This window comes from Oryctolagus cuniculus, chromosome 1, assembly GCF_051225735.1.
Source record: "Oryctolagus cuniculus isolate XC-2025 breed Fujian yellow rabbit chromosome 1, ASM5122573v1, whole genome shotgun sequence".
NCBI classification, from domain to species: domain Eukaryota; kingdom Metazoa; phylum Chordata; class Mammalia; order Lagomorpha; family Leporidae; genus Oryctolagus; species Oryctolagus cuniculus.
The window spans coordinates 147,731,819-147,749,829 of record NC_142867.1 but is presented as its reverse complement, the minus strand read 5'-3'; the positions used below and the strand labels follow the sequence as shown (position 1 = coordinate 147,749,829).

Sequence of the window (18,011 nt, the reverse complement as noted above, 5' to 3'; positions counted from 1 at the left end):
TATCAAACTAAATATTGAAAAATAATAGCTGCAGCTGTTCTGTCTTTATTTTTAAAAGATAAAATATGTTCACTTAGATATGCATATCTGACGTGGCATGTTTTGCAGTTTTTTTTTCCCCCCTATGGCACTGGGGTCTCTGATGTTATGATGTTTCTTTTTCATTATGAATAGACATCTATGTGGGGATTTTTTTCTTTTAAATTTATGGAACATATGCAGTATCCACTTCACCCAAAGCTATAGAATAATGATGCTATTATTGTAGCCATCTGTCTCTTCATATCAGTGTCTTCTATGGTTTTATAGTCACTTTGAGGGGTTTGTAAGAAACAATATTGCTTAACATTAATAACTGCCTTTATCTGACAATTTACATCTCTATTTGGCGTCAGCTCCTGCAAGCATCTACCCCTGTTAAGGATGCGGGGGTACAGGAGGAGGGAGGGACGGCCGTCTTGAGGGAAATGGAGGAAGAGCTGCCTATTTTGCTCCACTTGACTGACGCCCAAAGGAAAGGGTGAGTCAATCTCCCACTTCCTATTATAACTGTATGTGCAGGCTCCTACCTTGACAGGCAGAAACAGTTCCAGCCAATGCTAATTTGGGTAACATCTAAAAGGCTTGCCTGACAAGGCAGATTCAAATTATGAAGCAAACCCCTCACATACTGAGACCTTGTTAGCTAGATTAGTGGCGGATTGGCTCCTTGTGACAGCTTGTTTGCTAGAGGTGAGCTATCTGCATTTCCAATGCAGGCAGGTTATATCATCATTTAAAGAAAAAAAATAAAGATGTCGTTTTTCTTGTTTGTCACAGAGTTCATGTAATATTCCCTCTCGATTTTCTCATTGTTGACTTCAGAAAGAAATAGCAGCAAGTGTGTACCTTTGAGTACGACAGCTAATTTTGTTATGGATGAACAGAGTATTGTGACAAAACAGTGGCACAGCTGTCATAACAGCTGTCACACATTAATCATGACAGTGACAAATAGCATAATTACCTTATCTTGAATTCCTAGCATGCACACTCAGTATGCCCCACTGCCAAGCGAGCATATCACGCATGGTTTAATTAAAAAGACATCAATACAGGTTAGTTAGACAAGGGCTGGAAGACATTGATCCAAAATGAAAATAAAATTATTTATAGGTTGGTGTTTAGGGACACCCAAAGACCAATTACTTAGCCAACATGATAATTTGAAATTATTTCCCTAACTGGCCTTTCTTAATCTATACATCTCATGGTGAATTAGCTGTTCTGCCCTAAACTGGCAGCCCTTCCTCCTTTAAATAATTTGATCCCCTCTTTTTCTGCTCTCAACAGAGGTCCTTGGGATCCATCTTTATATTCTGTTAATTGAAGGTACTCTATTGATAAATGTGTGAATACCATGAACAAGTTGTGATTTTGTATTAAGTTGTTTCCCAAGGCTGGTACTAACCCAAGGAAAATAATAAGCCAAAGGTTCTATTATCTGGAAATTCTTACTAAGTAAAGAATAGGTTGAAGTAAAGGCAGATGAGAGTGGATTTGAGCCTAGAAATGACATGCACCTACATGTACTGTGTTTTAATATATGTACCTATATTCATGTGCATATACATGTCAAATCAGTATGTATAAATATGCATACATGCCAATGATATGTATATTTCTGCCCCCCTGGTATTTTAAGTTCAACAATTCATTGAATTTACTGATTGAATTCCTGGGAGCTGATTCTTGAATTGCTCTGAAGCTGCCTCGATGAAATATTAATGAATCAATTTCCATAGACATGGACTCATTATCTTGCTGGATGCCACTGGAAAACACAGTCCTGCCTGCGGTGTCCTTCCACCTGCCTGTGACATGATTTGATTTTCTCTCTCTCTTTTTTAATTAAATAAAATTTTGCTACCAAGAAATTTTTGATAACTTTGGGACAGACATTTCCATTTCTCCTGGTAGGTACCTAAATAGAGGTAAGCCATTTAAATCAAATTTATGTACTACTTGAGTGATGTATTGAAAAATGGGTCCAGGAAACAAAAGAAGAGATGGCCAGCTGAGTTCTGAGCTCTCTGCAATACCCTTTGTCAATGAGGAAACTGATAATTTTTGAACAAATTTCCTACTCTGGGAAATGTCTATATTTGAGGAAGCAGTGCCAGCCACCTAACTGTTTACAAAGTCATCAACTTTAGTAAATGTTACTAACCAGAAACACATTGTTGCTTTAATTTAGGACTGAAAGGAAGTAGATGGAATTATTCAGGCTTTGCAAAACTGCCAAAAACCAGCTGCTTAGAGCATGAAAAAATGCAGTCAGTCAAGCAATGATTATGTATGTACAAAATAAATAGATGATTTTAGGTATTTTTGGTTTTTTTTTTCATTTACTAAAATTGACTGCTTTGTTACCCTTTATACAAGTCAACCCAGGGATTTTAAAGTGCCTTAAACTACAATTATACCAAACAGAAAGTTCTTAGCTTCCTTCCTTCCCATTCATTCATTTTGTTCCAGTAAATATTATTAATGCCTGCTTTGGGTACCATCAACACCCACTTCATTGAACTCCAAAAAATTCACTGGTAGATGGTTGTCAACATTGTTAGACAAAGACTAGGATTATGTTATCAAATTTAATGGCTTTCACCATTTTGATTTAGCATTAATAGTATATCAGAATGTCATACAGTCTGAGGACAATATCACCATTTCAACACATACACATTATATGATCTGAAAAGTGTTACCATTTCAACACATAAATTATTCTAGCGGAAAGGTGAAAGCGCAAGCTTGACCAAGGAAATATTGTGATTACTCTGCCAAGAAAAATTGTTTTTATCTTTGTTGAAAGAAAACCCGATTTGTTATTTCTTCAGTGTGCTGATCCCATTTCGATTTTGGTCCCGAGGAGCCCACCTATAATTGACTCCTCCTCTCCCAAACTAACCTAATAGATACCACATATTTGAAGTGCCTCAAAATAGCTCTTGCCCTGAAACATTTAGATGAAAGCTATGAAAAAAACCTGTGCATTGCACTTTTACCTAGAATGTCAAGGTACCGATCAACTGGGAACATCATCGCTGGACCCTGGGAATACGTATCTTCAATGGGTATTAAGAAGATCAGAAATAAAACAGTTCAGAGAACAGACACCATTCTAGATCTTTTTAGAAGCAGAAAATAACGTTTCTTGAGATTAGTTATTCCACTGAGATATTCAATGAGGTTCTAAAGAGACAGAATCAGTTTTAGATCAAGTCCTAACTGAAATGAGAAAGGACAATAAAAATGAATTCAGCTTTTCTTGATCAAAGCGTTTAGAAGCAATCACCGCCCTTCTACACTGTCTATGGTACTTTTTGTTTGGGGATACACTGTTTCCACTGGGTACTGCTGCCTTTTATGCAGCATCACTTCTCAGTACATTGCTAGCCTCTTGAAAGTTGACTCTGACTCTCCTTTTTGTTGCTCATGGCACCTGTCGCTCCCCCTCCTCGCGGAGGAACGACACAGGACCCTGCGCTGTTCTTTTGTCTGCTCGGCCCTCCCCGGGTTGGCTACCGTCCCTTCCACCTTCGTGGAAGGGCGGTTCCCCCTGCCACTTTCCCCACTTCCGCGGGGGAGCGGCACACCGCCGGCCGGCTCTCTCGGGGGCTGCTCAGGTGTTCCCTTTAGATGTTCCTGGTGCATGTTGTCTCTCTCCTCCTTTATAGTCCTCTTCCACCAATCCCAACTCTGCTACCCACACGCCGAGTATGCTGCTCTCCTCCAATCAGGAGCAGGTCCTACAGTTTATTGGTTGAACTGGAGGCAGCTGTGTAGAAGCTGTTTACTCCTCTCCCAGCGCCATATTGTGGGAGAGCAGATGCATAGAATAAGTCTTAATTCCAGTAACTTAGTCTAGTCTGAGTTGCTCCCCACAGGCACCTAGGATTATGCCTACATGTTGTAATCACTGAAAAAAACATGCACATGATGAATAAAAATGTGTTGGCTTTCATAATAAAACAAATGCATGGTGTTTCCCTGAAATCTCCAGGTTCTTTCCTCCTATTCAGCATATTTATAGCTTGCCTAAAATCTCTGAGAAGGCCGAAGAGCTTACTTTTAAAATAAGTTTTCTTCCATATCCTCTTAAGAAGATAGTTCTCTTCCCCACCCTCCCTGCTCCATTTGCTGCCTAGAAGTATAAGACTTGTTCTTTTTAAACACGAAGATTGGGTTGATTTTTCTTTAATTCTGATGGAATAAAGATATTGATTCACTGGCTGAGACAGCAAATGATTTTTCCCCAATACATTAATATTTCTGTCTTCCATGCCATTGAGAGGCATTTGTATATATTGTACAAAACAGTATTTTCCATATTACATATTACTAGTTTCCTGATTGGACTGTGCCACCTAGGTTTGCTCCGTCTACCGGTATATCTTTATCCACCTTGAGAGAACTGGTACAATCAAAGCTACTGGTCTCTGCACCCCATTACTCTAGATTTGTGTCCAGGTCTTTTACTCTGTGTCTCAAGAATATTTTAAAGCACTTCTTCCCTCCAACAGTGACAATCAGCAGGTTTTCCATGTAAGGACTAGCAGCGGCAATTGTGTTTATCTCCCTGACTAAAAGATCTCATATTCATCTTCCCTGAGGTGGTGCCCATGTGGCTGTCCTGATATTGAGCAGCTGGACAGATTACACCCTAGAGCCACATCTGTGGACATATAGATCAGCACCATTTTCATTGCTTTGGTGCCCAAGAAGTTTATCTTTTTGTCAGTGAGATTTACTGCTTTCCTCATGAATTGTTAAGGTTTTTCCTCCTCCCATGTTTCCTTTTCTCTTCCACTTTACTTGGTTTCAAACCATGTTAGCATAATCTGACCCAGACTGTTAACAGCTGATTAGTTAGCTTTGGTTTCCTGCCATTGTTAATAAGGATTTCCAGTAAGGCTTCTGCAGAAAAATCTTGGATGGTAAAAAATATAAAAAATATTTTTCACAGAACAAAATGACTTTGTTGTTGAGTATGCAATTACTAAGGTTCATTTTGCTTGCTGCATCTAAATGCATGGGAAAGATACTGCTGTGGGTTTGTCTCACAGAACTAAATTGTTTACTGATGCCCTTTCAGCTATTTGGACATAATCTCTCAGAATATGTATTAGATCTTAGAGCTTTTACATTTACAAAACACTTTGACTATTAGTGTTTCCAGTGATTATCAGTGAAGGTTGGAAGGTAGGAAAGAGATGAGAAAAATCAAAGTTCAGATAGATAACAAAATCACAATCACAATCAGCCATGAGGCCAAAGCTCAAATCTAGGAAATGTTTACATTTCAACCTCTACCCATTTAACATCAGTGCCACCTCCAAATGATTTTCCTTATGACTGTCAGTTTAGCTTTCTCTCACCTATCCCAAAATCTTATGCCTTTTCCATTTGCAGAGTTCTATGACTTGCTGACTGGATTATGACAAAGGGTGTAGTGGTTAATGAAAGTTCTTTATCCATTTATATAAACAGTAAAGAGAAGCAAAAAAAAAAAAAAAAAAAGAGAGAGAGAGAGAGGTAGGAGTTTGAAGTATTGACTACTTCAATATTTTTGTTTGTTTTGCTTTTTGTTTTTTAAAACTACCGGCACATTTTAATTACCTGAGGAACTTTAAAAATGAATTATGATGCCTGGATCCAACCTCCAGAGAGTCTGGTTTGATTGCTCCAGAGTTGACATCCAGACATGAATACTTTTTTTAAATCCTCCTAGATAATTCTAATGTACATCCAATATTGAAAATCTTTGGGGGAAATTCCTTCCTTCACCCTGTACTGAACCCATTCTGTGTGTTTTTCCTTACCAACCCTTGAGAGATGCTATGGCTCCTGAAATACGGAGTTCTGCAGTTCTGCATCTTGGCCAACATTAATGATATAGTTTTAAATTCAGAGTCCAAATAAATTGTGTGTGTGTGTGTGTGTGTGTGTGTGTTGTCTTTGGCTACCTTGGGAGAAGGGGATTGATTATGGAAAAGGTTGTTGTGTATATAGATCATAGGCAGGAGATACTCTGTGGCTTATATTTATATTGACTAGAATGGAGACCCCACTGGCGCCATGATTTGGTTTGATTTAGTATCTGCTATTTCCTCACCACTTTGAAAAGTACTTGATACAACGTAGATACTCAATAACATTTTTAAAAAGATTTACTTGTTTGAAAGTGAGAGAGAGGAAGAGAAAGAGAAAGAAAGACCTTCCATCTGCTGGTTCACTCCCCAAATGGCCAAAATGGCTGGGGCTGGGCCAGGTTGAAGCCAGGAGCCAGGAGCTCCATCCAGGTCTCCCAGGTGAGTGGCAGGGTCCCAAGCACTTGGGCCATCTTAGGCTGCTTTCTGAGACACATTAGCTATGAGCAGGATCAGAAGTGGAGCAACTAGGACTTGAACCAATACTCTAATATGGAATGCTGGCTTTGCAGGCTGTAGCTTAACCCACTGTACCACAACATTGGCCCCTCAATAAATATTTACTAATGAATAGTTCACTAACATCTCTCTCATCAGAAAAAATCTAAAATTAAATATAACCCCTTGGAAGTTTGGTCATGCTGGGGGAATCCCAGTGTTGGGTGCCTCCACATCTCTTCCTTATGTATAAATCCTTTGTTGTTTAAGGCTTAGGTTTAGTGAACTTTCTCGCACAAGCCTTTCTGATTCTCCTTTAATGTTTACAGATTGTTATCTGTATTTCATTCATCACTGCTACATTGCATTCCATATCTTGAATAAATTCGGTATTTACCTCTATGTTTTCACTTTCTTCTAGACATAACTAGTTTTGTCTTTGCTTTCCTCCCAGTGCACATGGAAGCCTCAATACACATTTGCTAGAATAAATGGCCATTACTTCTACTATGTGAGATTCCTATATTATACAAGGATTCATTTTTTAAAGATTTTATTTTATCTATCTGAAACATAGAGTGACAGAGATGGAGAGAGACAGAGAAAGAGATCTTTCATCACCTGGCCTACTCCCCAAATGACTGCAATGGCCAGGTCTGAGTCAGTTAAATCCAGGAGCCTGGAACTCAATCCAATTCTCCCAAATGAGTGACAGGGTCCAAGTGTTTAAACTATCATCAGCTGCCTTCCTAGGAGCATTAGCAAAGAGCTGGATCAGAAGTGGAGCAGCCAGGACTCAAACTGGAACTCTGATATAGGATGTCATGTCACTGGTAGTGGCTTAACCTGTTCCACATGTCTTGCCCCTACTTTGAGGGCTTAAATAGCAGGTCATGACCTTTGACTCTGTTTTATGCTTTCAATTATTGGAAATAATTCCATATACGACATCTGATTTTTCTCCTAAACACATTCCTGGGGAAGGAAACTGATGAATATTATCATTTTAAATGAAAAGAAACTGGGGCAAGTTGATGATGTTAAATGGTCTCTTAAAGGGCACAGTCTATCAAACGCAGAATGTAGATAGAATGTGGCTATTTCCAGTTCTGAGCTCACCCAGCTTTGCTAAGGAACAATATGTTTTTCCTAGCATAGCCAAGCAAACTGATACCTTTGCTTTTGTTAATTTTTATAGTCCATACTGTGGACTCTGGTTGAATTAGAAATCTAAGTCCCCATCCTGGGTAAGAAGTGGGGAGTTCCCATGTTACTGGTGATATAAATATATATGCTTTTAGATAGAATGCAACTAAAATAGGTCATTTCTTTTTGTCCTTGTTGGTTTCATATAAATCATGTTGTTCTTATTTCAGTGCATCTTGACTTATTTATCATATTTTTCATGTAATCTTCAGTTCATTATATAAAAATCATAAAAAAGGAAATACATGTATGTAACACTATTAGCAGATAAGTAACCAGGCTGTGACAAGTATCACATTCAGAGAACCAGTAGAAAAGTGACAGAACCCAATATATGACTTCCCAGTTGGTTTTCTCTGTGTATTTGTAAAAAATATTTAAAATCTTATTTAAGTATTTAACAGTTTTTAAACACCAATCAACAGCATGAACATAGAGTGCAGAGAGTCCCTTTGCTCATATATTTTAGTCCAAAGGAATGATTAAGAATCTATGTTAAAATACCAGAGGTTTTTTTGCATAAATATATTACATATGCATCAAAGAAAACATCATTTTAATCATTTGAGTGGGGCTGGCCCTGCAGCATAGAGGGTAAAGCCTCCATCTACAGTGACAGCGTCACATATGGGTGCCGGTTTGAGTCCTGGCTTCTCCACTTCCAATCCAGCTCTTCGCTATGGCCTGGGAAAGCAGTAGAAGATGGCCCAAGTACTTGGGCCCCTGCACCTGCCTGGGAGACCCAGAAGAAACTCCTGGCTCCTGGCTTTGGGTCAGCACAGCTCCAGCCATTGCAGCCAGTTGGGGAGTGAACCAGCGGATAGAAGACTCTCTCTTTCTGCCTCTGCCTCTCTCTAACTCTAGCTTTCAAATAAATAAATAAATTTTTGAAAATAAAATAATGTGAGCAAGACTCACCATTGATTTCTCCAAGAATGAATGAAAATAGTTTTCCACTACACAAAGGGTGTAAATAGCTCACCTTAATATGATTTAAATTTGATCATTGCATATTTTTAATGATAATTTGTGAGCATTTTGTTCAGTTTCAAGTGTACTTATTTTTTTAAGGGTGGAAATAAACATTTTTAAATACTCTGGAATGAAACGGAATTCTGTTTTGTATAAGTGGAGCTACATTGGAATTGTGCTTTATTGTGAAGGATAAAGTAGCCCTATGATAGTTTTTTTATTTACATTAATACAGCTCAGGGACTATCACTAATGAAGTAGATATGGGGTCACCTAGTCACCTTAGGAAAAGGTTACTATTTTACTTTAAGTAGCTCATCAATCATTATTAATTAATGTCATATTCTAGGTGAAAGCAGTAATCATAATAAATTAATTTTGTATTCATGAGAGTATCAAATGTACACCCAAAGGAGTCCTGTGTCACTTATTGTTATGGAAAGAAAAATTTAAATATGACCTATTCACAATCTCTCAGCTGTGGCTTAGACCCAGCTGCTTGTTATGGTACTGACAGACAGGTAATGCACATGGAGGAAAGTTGGGAACCTTCACTAAGATTATTGGAAGTTGAGTCAAATCTGTGTCAGGTATGGGACCTGAGGCTGCTGGCTGAAGTTTCCAAGTCCTCCAAGGGATTCCAAGGAATCAAGGGAATGCCTGAGAGCAAGTTGTTGAGTGGAAATGCATGAGCCTTCAAAAGAACTGCCTTATTTAACTCACTATTTCCAAGACCTCTATCCATGTTCCATTTGAGGTAATATTGCCATGACTTTATCCATTATATGGAAGACTTAAAAACCTTTCCCTACATAGTTTGTGGGCAACCATAATTCAGTGAAGCACTGGGCATTGTACAGGGAAGCCTTTTGCTCCCTCTTTCTTTGCCCTGAGCTGGAAGTATTGGAGAGAAACATCTCTTCTTTTGTCCTCTCATAGAATCCATTTCCTTTGGAAAAGGAGTGATAAAAATGCCAGATGGGTGAAATAGTGACTAACATACTTTTTATTAGTGTATCTCTATTGGGAGAAATTGATGTAGTAAATGTCTTGCTAACTTATTATTTTGATTTTTGTTATTGTGGATATCATCTCCATTGTAAAAATGAGGAAACTCAGTGACAGATGGGTTAAAAAGCACACCTAAGTTATAAGTGGTACACTCTGCTTTCAAACCAGTATTCTCTCTCTCTCTCTCTCAATGATTACAATAGCAGGTATTACATGAGATTTTTATGAAGATTAAATGAAGCTAGGAGTATAAATTTCTTAGAAGGGTACTGAATTAGGGGCCGGTGCTGTGGTATAGTGAGTAAAGCCTCTGCCTGCCATGCCGGCATCTCATATTGGTGCCAGTTAGAGTCCCGGCTGCTCCACTTCCGATCTATCTCTGCTATGGCCTGGAAAAACAGTGGAAGATGGCCTAAGTCCTTGGGCCCCTGCACACACATGAAAGACCTTGAAGAAGCTCCTGGCTCCTGGGTTCGGGTAGGCACAGCTCTGGCTGTTGCAGCTGTTTGGGAAGTGAACCAGTGGATAAAAGACTTTCTCTCCCTCTCTTTTCTTCTCTCCCTCTCTGCTTCTCTCTGTAACTTTGTCTTTCAAATAAATAAATAAATCTTAAGAAAAAGGGTACTGAATTAATTCATACAACTAAATAATCTGGAGTAAGTTCTTGCTATCCCCCAACCTCACTGGGACTGAATTTTTCATTTGGAGATAGGAAAAGACATTGTGTTCATAGCACCATTTTAGTTTGTTCTGATTAGTTGTGGCACCAGGATGGTGATTAGTGTTTGAATCAGGTCTGCCTTGCCACAAGAAACCCTTATTGCCACCATTGCTCAGATATTCCTCATCATACCATGTTTCTGTTCCCAGGGAATGTCTGGTACCAGGAAATAGCCCCTAGCACCACATTTTCACCCCAGGGCCCAGATGGATAATTTATGCACCAGGGAACTCATTTCTCTAATCTCATCACACCTCTTTTCCTTTCTACCAACAACTCTCTGATAAAGTGGAGACATACTTGTACCAGAAAAGCAGGACTCAGAAACAATGGGCCTTCAGAACTTCACTGTGCTAATCCTAGGAACCCTTTCATGCTCACTCTCCTTGCAGATTTAACAGCAGAGAGCTAACCTGAGGCAGTCTATGCATAACAGTTCATTTCTCTGCAAAAATGTCGTATGAAGTTAGATCAAATGAGAGGAAGTAGGGCTCAAAGGACTTCTCAAGTGGCCAGAAATATGATTATTAATTCTTTCTAAACCCCAGCTTTGCTACTGAAATTTCCAGCTGCCTTGGTCAAGATATGTATTCATGATGTTTCTCAGCCAGATAAAAATGATTCTTACTCATATTTATGGGCATTCCAATCATACTTTATATTTAGTTGACCTTCCCTGGACTTTTTTCTTAGTTTAGCCTATACCCAATAATTTAAAACTTAATTGTATTTTGACTTATTATTATCTGGCATTCTAGGCTGCAAGTTCTTATAAAGTAGGGCATATGTCTTAATTTAAAAAGCAATCTTATGTGATAGGATATACTGAAATTTATCTCAAGGGCAGTATAAATGTTTTGAATGGGGAAGGAAGCTCATCAGTAGGTAACAAATTGCAGAGTTTTGATTGACACAGAGATTCCATCTGGGGAAATGGGAGTGTGACATTCATGCAGGTTTTTTTGAAAAAATATTTTATTTATTTAAAGGCAACATTATGGAGATATAGGGAGAGACAGAGTGAGAGATCTTCTGTCCACTGGTTCATTTCTCAAATGGCTGAAATAGCCAGGGATGGGTCAAGCTGAAGTCAGGATTCTAGAACTCCATTTGGGCTCCCACATACGTAGCAGGTGCCCAAATACTTAGGCCATCTCCACTGCTTTCCTAGCCTTATTAGCTGGGAGCTGGTTGGGAAGTGGAACAGCCAGACTTGAACTGGTACCCATATGGGATACTGGTATTACAGATGGCAGCTTAACCTGCTGTGCCACAACACTGCTCCCCCATTGAGTAACTTTTTGAGAAAGTCAGGCACTGTATTTAGGTACCACATTGTTTATCCTAATGATGACATGTAAATGTCTGATGATCACTGAGGATGCTGGAGAGGAGGGCTCTGTAATACTTCCATATATTTATCAAAAGAAGGTGAAATAGGGGGCTGGCATTGCATCATAGTGGGTTAAACTGCTGCCTATGGGTGCTGCCATCCCATTTGGGTGCTAGTTTGAATTCCTGCTACTCCATTTCTAATCCAGCTCCTTCTGAATGAACCAGAGAAAGCAGTGAAAAATTATCCAGGTCTTTAGGCCCCCGCACATAGGAAGCCTGAATGAAGTTCTTGGGTCCCAGCATCTGCCTGGCCCAACCTGGACATTGTGGTCCTTTGGGGACTGAACCAGTGGTTGGAAGATCTCTTTCTATGTGTCTCTGCTTTCTCTGTAACTCTGCTTTTCAAATAAAATAAATATATCTTTTTTTAAAAAAAATGAAGTAAATATACAAGTCAATGCTTAGACCTCATAGCCTATCACAAAGAACAATTTATATAAAAGTCACCTCTTATTTATTTTATAGAAGTAGCCCTTCATATGTAAATTTCATGAAATAAGTTGATAAAAAAAACTCTTCAATATATCTTAAGCATCCATTTAAAGCATAATTTTATATAAGATTATTGATTTTCTAAAAACCAAGAGGGTGAACATTGTGATACAGTGGATTAAGCTGCAGCTTGTGATAATCCACATCCCTTATTGGAGTTGTCAGTTTGAATCCTGGCTCTTTGTTTCTAATGCAGCTTCCTTCCAATGCACTTGAGAGACAGTATATGATGGCCCAATTTCATGGATACCTGCCACCCATGTGGGAGATCCAGATTCAGTTCCCAGCTCCTGGCTTAGGCTCTTGTGGGCAGTTTGGGAGTGAACTAGATGATGGAAGATTACTTGCTCTCACCCCCTTCCTCCCTCCCTATCACTCTGTCACCCTGCCTTTAAAAGAGATAAATCTTTTTAAAATGTCAGTATGCCAGAGCATCAATTCTTACCTTTTTAGGGATTAATACTTTACCATTGAGGACACTGGAAGGCAACAAGTTTAACTGAAGATATTTTAGTGAAGAGAGTATTTCAGAAGTGTAGGCATGATTAATGCAACCAACAACAAAAGGTAAAGCATTCTGGGATCCACAACAGAGAAAAACCATTACCACCCCTGAGCCTTTATGGGCAAATGGAAGGAATAGTGTTTCCAAAAACAAGGAGGAGGGGATTCCCAGGTAATTCCAATCAGAATTGTGTCCATGGAGGAATGTTGTCATTGCCAATGTGACTCAGAACTTGTTGGGTTGAAATTCTCCAGAGAAGCATGTTATAGAGAAGTGGGTGAGACACTCATTCTGAAACCTAAATTACCTAGGGAAAGACTCTAAGAAGAAAAGCAGAAAACTGCTGAAAATCAGAGTAGACTATTTTGTAGTTTCAGGATTCAAAGGAAATAAAAGTTGTAGTCCAGTATTCCCCAGGTTCAGCTGGACCCCCACAAAGAACTATGTCCTAGGGATAAGGTTGGAACAGAAGTAGATCAAGGGGCCAGCACCATGGCTCACTTGGTTAATCCTCCACTCGCCATGCTGGCATCCCATATGAGCCCTGGTTCTAGTCCCGGCTGCTCCTCTTCCAGTCCAGTTCTCTGCTGTGGCCCCGGAAGGCAGTGGAGGATGGCCCAACTGCTTGGACCCCTGCACCACATGGGAGACCAGAAAGAAGCACCTGGCTCCTGGCTCCTGGCTTCAGACCAGCACAGTTCTGGCCATAACGGCCATTGGGGGTGAACTAACTCTCTCTCACTGTCTGTAACTCTACCTGTCAAATTAAAAAAAAAAATTCTGGGAAGTTAATAATACCATGATGAGCATAGAATAACCAAAAATTAAAAAAAAAAGAAGTAGATCAAGCTTTATAAAAACTCCATCCCTGGCTTGACTGCTGACTGGATTAATGTAATTTTTGAGAGTGCAAAAGTATTCTGGAATAGATTAAGATTATCTAGAAGCCTCTAAAATTATTAATACAAAGATTTGATTATTCAGAAATTACCAGCCATACCAAGAAGACCTATTTATTTGTATCATCAAATATATGCTTTAATATGATTAATACATTGAAGAAATGGAAAATTTGCCCAAGAAATGGAACTTATTTAAAAGCCAAGGAACCTGATGATATTTTTAACAGAAGGTTGCAACAATTAGAAAGAGAAAACTCTAATTACTGGAAACAGGACATTCAAAAATACCCAGACTGAAGCATAGAAAGCAAAAGATATCAAACTGGTAGAACAATGATAAGAGATATGTGTGGGGGGGGGGGGGTGGCCAGCACTGTGACACAGCAGGTAAACCTGCTGCCTGCAATGCCAGCATCCCACATAGGCACAGGTTTGAGTCCTGGCTGCTTCACTTCTGATCCAGCTCCCTGCTAATGTCCTGGGAAAGCAGCAGGATACATATGGCCCAAGTGCTTGGGCCCCTGTCACACAGTGGGAGACCCAGAAGAAGCTCCTGGCTCCTTGCTTTGGCCTGGTCCAGCCCCAGTCATTGTGGCCATCTGGGGAGTGAACCAGCAGATGGAAAATATCTCTCTCCCTCTCTCTCTGTAACTCCATCTTTCAAATAAATGAAAAATAAATCTAAAAGAAAAAGATCCATAGGATATGATGAAGATGTCTAGTACAGATGGAATTCAAATTTCAGGAAGAAAGAAAAAAGGGAGAATAAGATGGAAGATATGTAAAGGAGGTAACTGAGAATTTTCCAAAACTGGTGGAAGACAGCCAAGCCACAGGTTCAAGAATTACTATTGTCCGAACCAGAATAAATATAAATAAAACTGGCACATCATAGATTGTTGAAAACCAAAGGCAAAAAGAAGATTTTAACCACAGTCAGAGGGGGAAAAATGTTACATTTCCTTCCATAAGATTGATGGCTGACTTCTCAACAGAAATAATAACAGCTGGAAAACAATGGAATGATTTTTTTTTTTTTTTTTTTTTTTGGTTTTGTTTTTTGACAGGCAGAGTGGATAGTGAGAGAGAGAGACAGAGAGAAAGGTCTTCCTTTTGCCGTTGTTTCACCCTGCAATGGCCGCCACAGCTGGCGTGCTGTGGCCGGCGCACCGCATTAATCCAAAGGCAGGAGCCAGGTGCTTCTCCTGGTCTCCCATGGGGTGCAGGGCCCAAGCACTTGGGCCATCCTCCACTGCCTTCTTGGGCCACAGCAGAGAGCTGGCCTGGAAGAGGGGCAACCGGGAAAGAATCCGGCGCCCCGACTGGGACTAGAACCCCATGTGCCCGTGCCTCTAGGTGGAGGATTAGCCTATTGAGCCGCAGCGCCGGCGGAATGATTTTTAAAATACTAAAAAATTGTCAACCTAGTGCCTACTTACTGAAAATATTCTTAAAAATTATAAAAATAGGGACTGGCACCGTGGCTCACTTGGTTAATTTTCTGCCTGTGGCGCCACCATCCCATATGGGCGCTGGGTTCTAGTTCCTGTTGCTCCTCTTCCAGTCCAGCTCTCTGCTGTGGCCCGGGAGTGCAGTGGAGAATGGCCCAAGTGCTTGGGCCCCTGCACCCACATGGGAGACCAGGAGGAAAAACCTGGCTCCTGGCTTCAGATCAGCACAGCGCTGGCTATAATGGCCATTTGGGGAGTCAGCCAATGGAGAGAAAACCTGTCTCTCACTGTCTATAGCTCTGTCAAATAAATTTTTAAAAATTACAAAAATAATATGAATAAAATCACAGTTATTTGTTAATCTCTTTACTTAGTGTAGGGTTAATCTTATGAGTATAAACTTAACTGAAAATAGATCTTTGTAAGAAATAAGAAAGAGAAGGAAAAATAATCCCACATGGAAACAGAATTACAGGAAGAAATAAAGAGTAACAAAGTGAAAATATCTGGGCAAATATGTATTAATATATTCTAAACAGAACATTATTGACTTTTGAGGTCTGAGTACCTTGAAGAATTAAAATACAGAACATTAATGAATGGACCAATGCATAGAATTGAAGTGTTTTGGGTCCATAATATTTCCTAGGAAGTGATAAAATTAGTAATTTACATTCAACTTCCATAAATCAAAGTATAATCTCTAGGACAACTGCTAAAAGAATAGAAATTATATCATTAATTATCCATAGAGGTGAAAGTGGAAAAATGAAAATATGGATTAATCTAGAAGAATGGAAGCAAAGAGAGAATATAAAGGAATATAAAAATAGGTCATACAGAAAATAATAACTTGCTAGATACTACCACAAATATATAATTGGTTAAATGTAATGCAAATATATTTGAATGAAAATCATGTAGCTTACTAAAGCTAGACCTCAAATATAATCCCTGTATGATAGAAATGAAAAGAAAGGCTCTTTTCTGTTGACCTCATAGGCAATCAGCTGCTTCAAAATGAAGCTGATATGTCCTTGCCATCGACTGGTTGCTGGAAACTCATTGAAGTGGATGATGAACATAAACTTAGTAGTTTTTATGAGATGGGTTTTGCCACAGAAGTTGCTACTGATGCTCAGGGTGAAAAATGGAAGGGTTATGTGACCCAAATCAGTGATGGGAATGACCAACAAGGTTTTCCCATGAAGCAAGGTGTCTTAACCCATGGCCAGTCCCCCTACTGTTGAGTAAGGGGCATTCCTGTTACAGACCAGTAACTGTAGAAAGGAAGCCCAAATCTTTCTGATGCTGCATTGTTGATGCCAATTTCAGTATTCTCAACTTGGTTATTGTTAAAAAAAAAAAAAAAAAAAAAAAAGCCTGCACCGCGGCTACCTTGGCTAATCCTCTGCCTGCGGCGCTGGCACACCGGGTTCTAGTCCTGGTTGGGGTGCCGGATTCTGTCCCGGTTGCTCCTCTTCCAGTCCAGCTCTCTGCTGTGGCCCGGGAGTGCAGTGGAGGATGGCCCAAGTGCTTGGGCCCTGCACCCCATGAGAGACCAGGAGAAGCACCTGGCTTCTGGCTTCGGATCAGTGCAGTGCGCCAGCCGCAGCAGCCATTGAGAGGGGTGAACCAATGGCAAAGAAAGACCTTTCTCTCTGTCTCTCTTTCTCACTGTCCACTCTGCCTATCAAAAAAATAAATAAAAAAAAAAATAAAATAAAATAAAAGGCTATTTCTGTATTGACTGATCACCACGATGCTTCGTGGCCTGGGTCCTAAAAAAGCCAGCAGAATCTGCAAACTCTTGTCTCTCTACAGAAGGTGATGCACGCCCTTGAACAAAGAAGGTAAGAAACCTCAGACCAAGGCACCCAAGATTCAGCGTCTAGTTACTCCACATGTCCTACAATATATGCACCAGCGTATTGCCCTGAAGAAATAGCATAGGAAGAAGAATAGGGAAGAGGCTGCAGAATATGTTAAACTTTTGGCCAAGCAAATGAAGGAGGCTAAAGAAAAATGGCAGAAACAGATTGCCAAGAGATGTAAGCTATCTTCTCTGAGTGCATCTACTTCCAAATAAGTCCAGTAAAAAAAAAAATAAGGTTTACTAACAACAAATAAATAAGATTGGATTTCAAAAAAAAAAAAAAGAATGGAAAGATGTATGCCATGAAAACAATAATCAAAAGAAAGTAAAATATAACTGTAAAAATATCTGGCAAGGTACATTTTTAAGATGAGAAACTTTACTACAGAGAGAAACATTTAATGTTAATAAAAATTTAATCCACCAGGAAGATAGTATTCTAAATTTATATTTAGTTAATAACATGGTGTTCAAATATATAAAATGATAAATGACAGAATTGAGAAGAAACACAAATCCATATTTGGAAGATTTCTCTCACAAATTAATAAAACAAGAAGATAAAATCAAATTATATTGAAAATTTAAACAATTAAGAATGATGCTGCTTCTCTCTGTATAATCAAAAGTTTCCTAGTATTTTAATCTAAACAGCATGACTAAAATGAAAGCAGGGGGTGTTTATATAGAAGAAATCCTCTTGGCATAATTTTTGGGGTTTCTGGTTAAAACAAATCAACCCACTGAAATGCTCCATATTGAAGTTTTCCTTGTTAAAACTTTTATATGGCCTAAATTTTAAGTAAAAGTGAAAAATCTTAGCTTTTCTTGATCAGTATACTATCACTATATTGTGGGGCACACGTACACATGGATTATCTCCTTTACATTTCTGTTTATGTGAATCTTCATGACACATATGGTATGGTAATTATTTAGCACTGTGAAAAATAACACTTTTAAATGCTCTGGGTTTGCTGTTAGGATGTTATTGTTACAATTGTTATGCTTTGTGTATAATAGATGAAGTATCAGAAAAGCATGTATTTGGGCATAATCATTGGGAA

At 39.1% G+C, this 18,011-nt stretch overlaps 1 pseudogene; it reads left to right on the top strand.

The window, feature by feature from the left end:
• The window catches only part of LOC149128693 (small ribosomal subunit protein eS6 pseudogene), a 138,254-nt pseudogene extending 121,097 nt beyond the window's left edge, over positions 1-17,157 (top strand).
• The last annotated feature ends 854 nt before the right edge of the window (positions 17,158-18,011 follow it).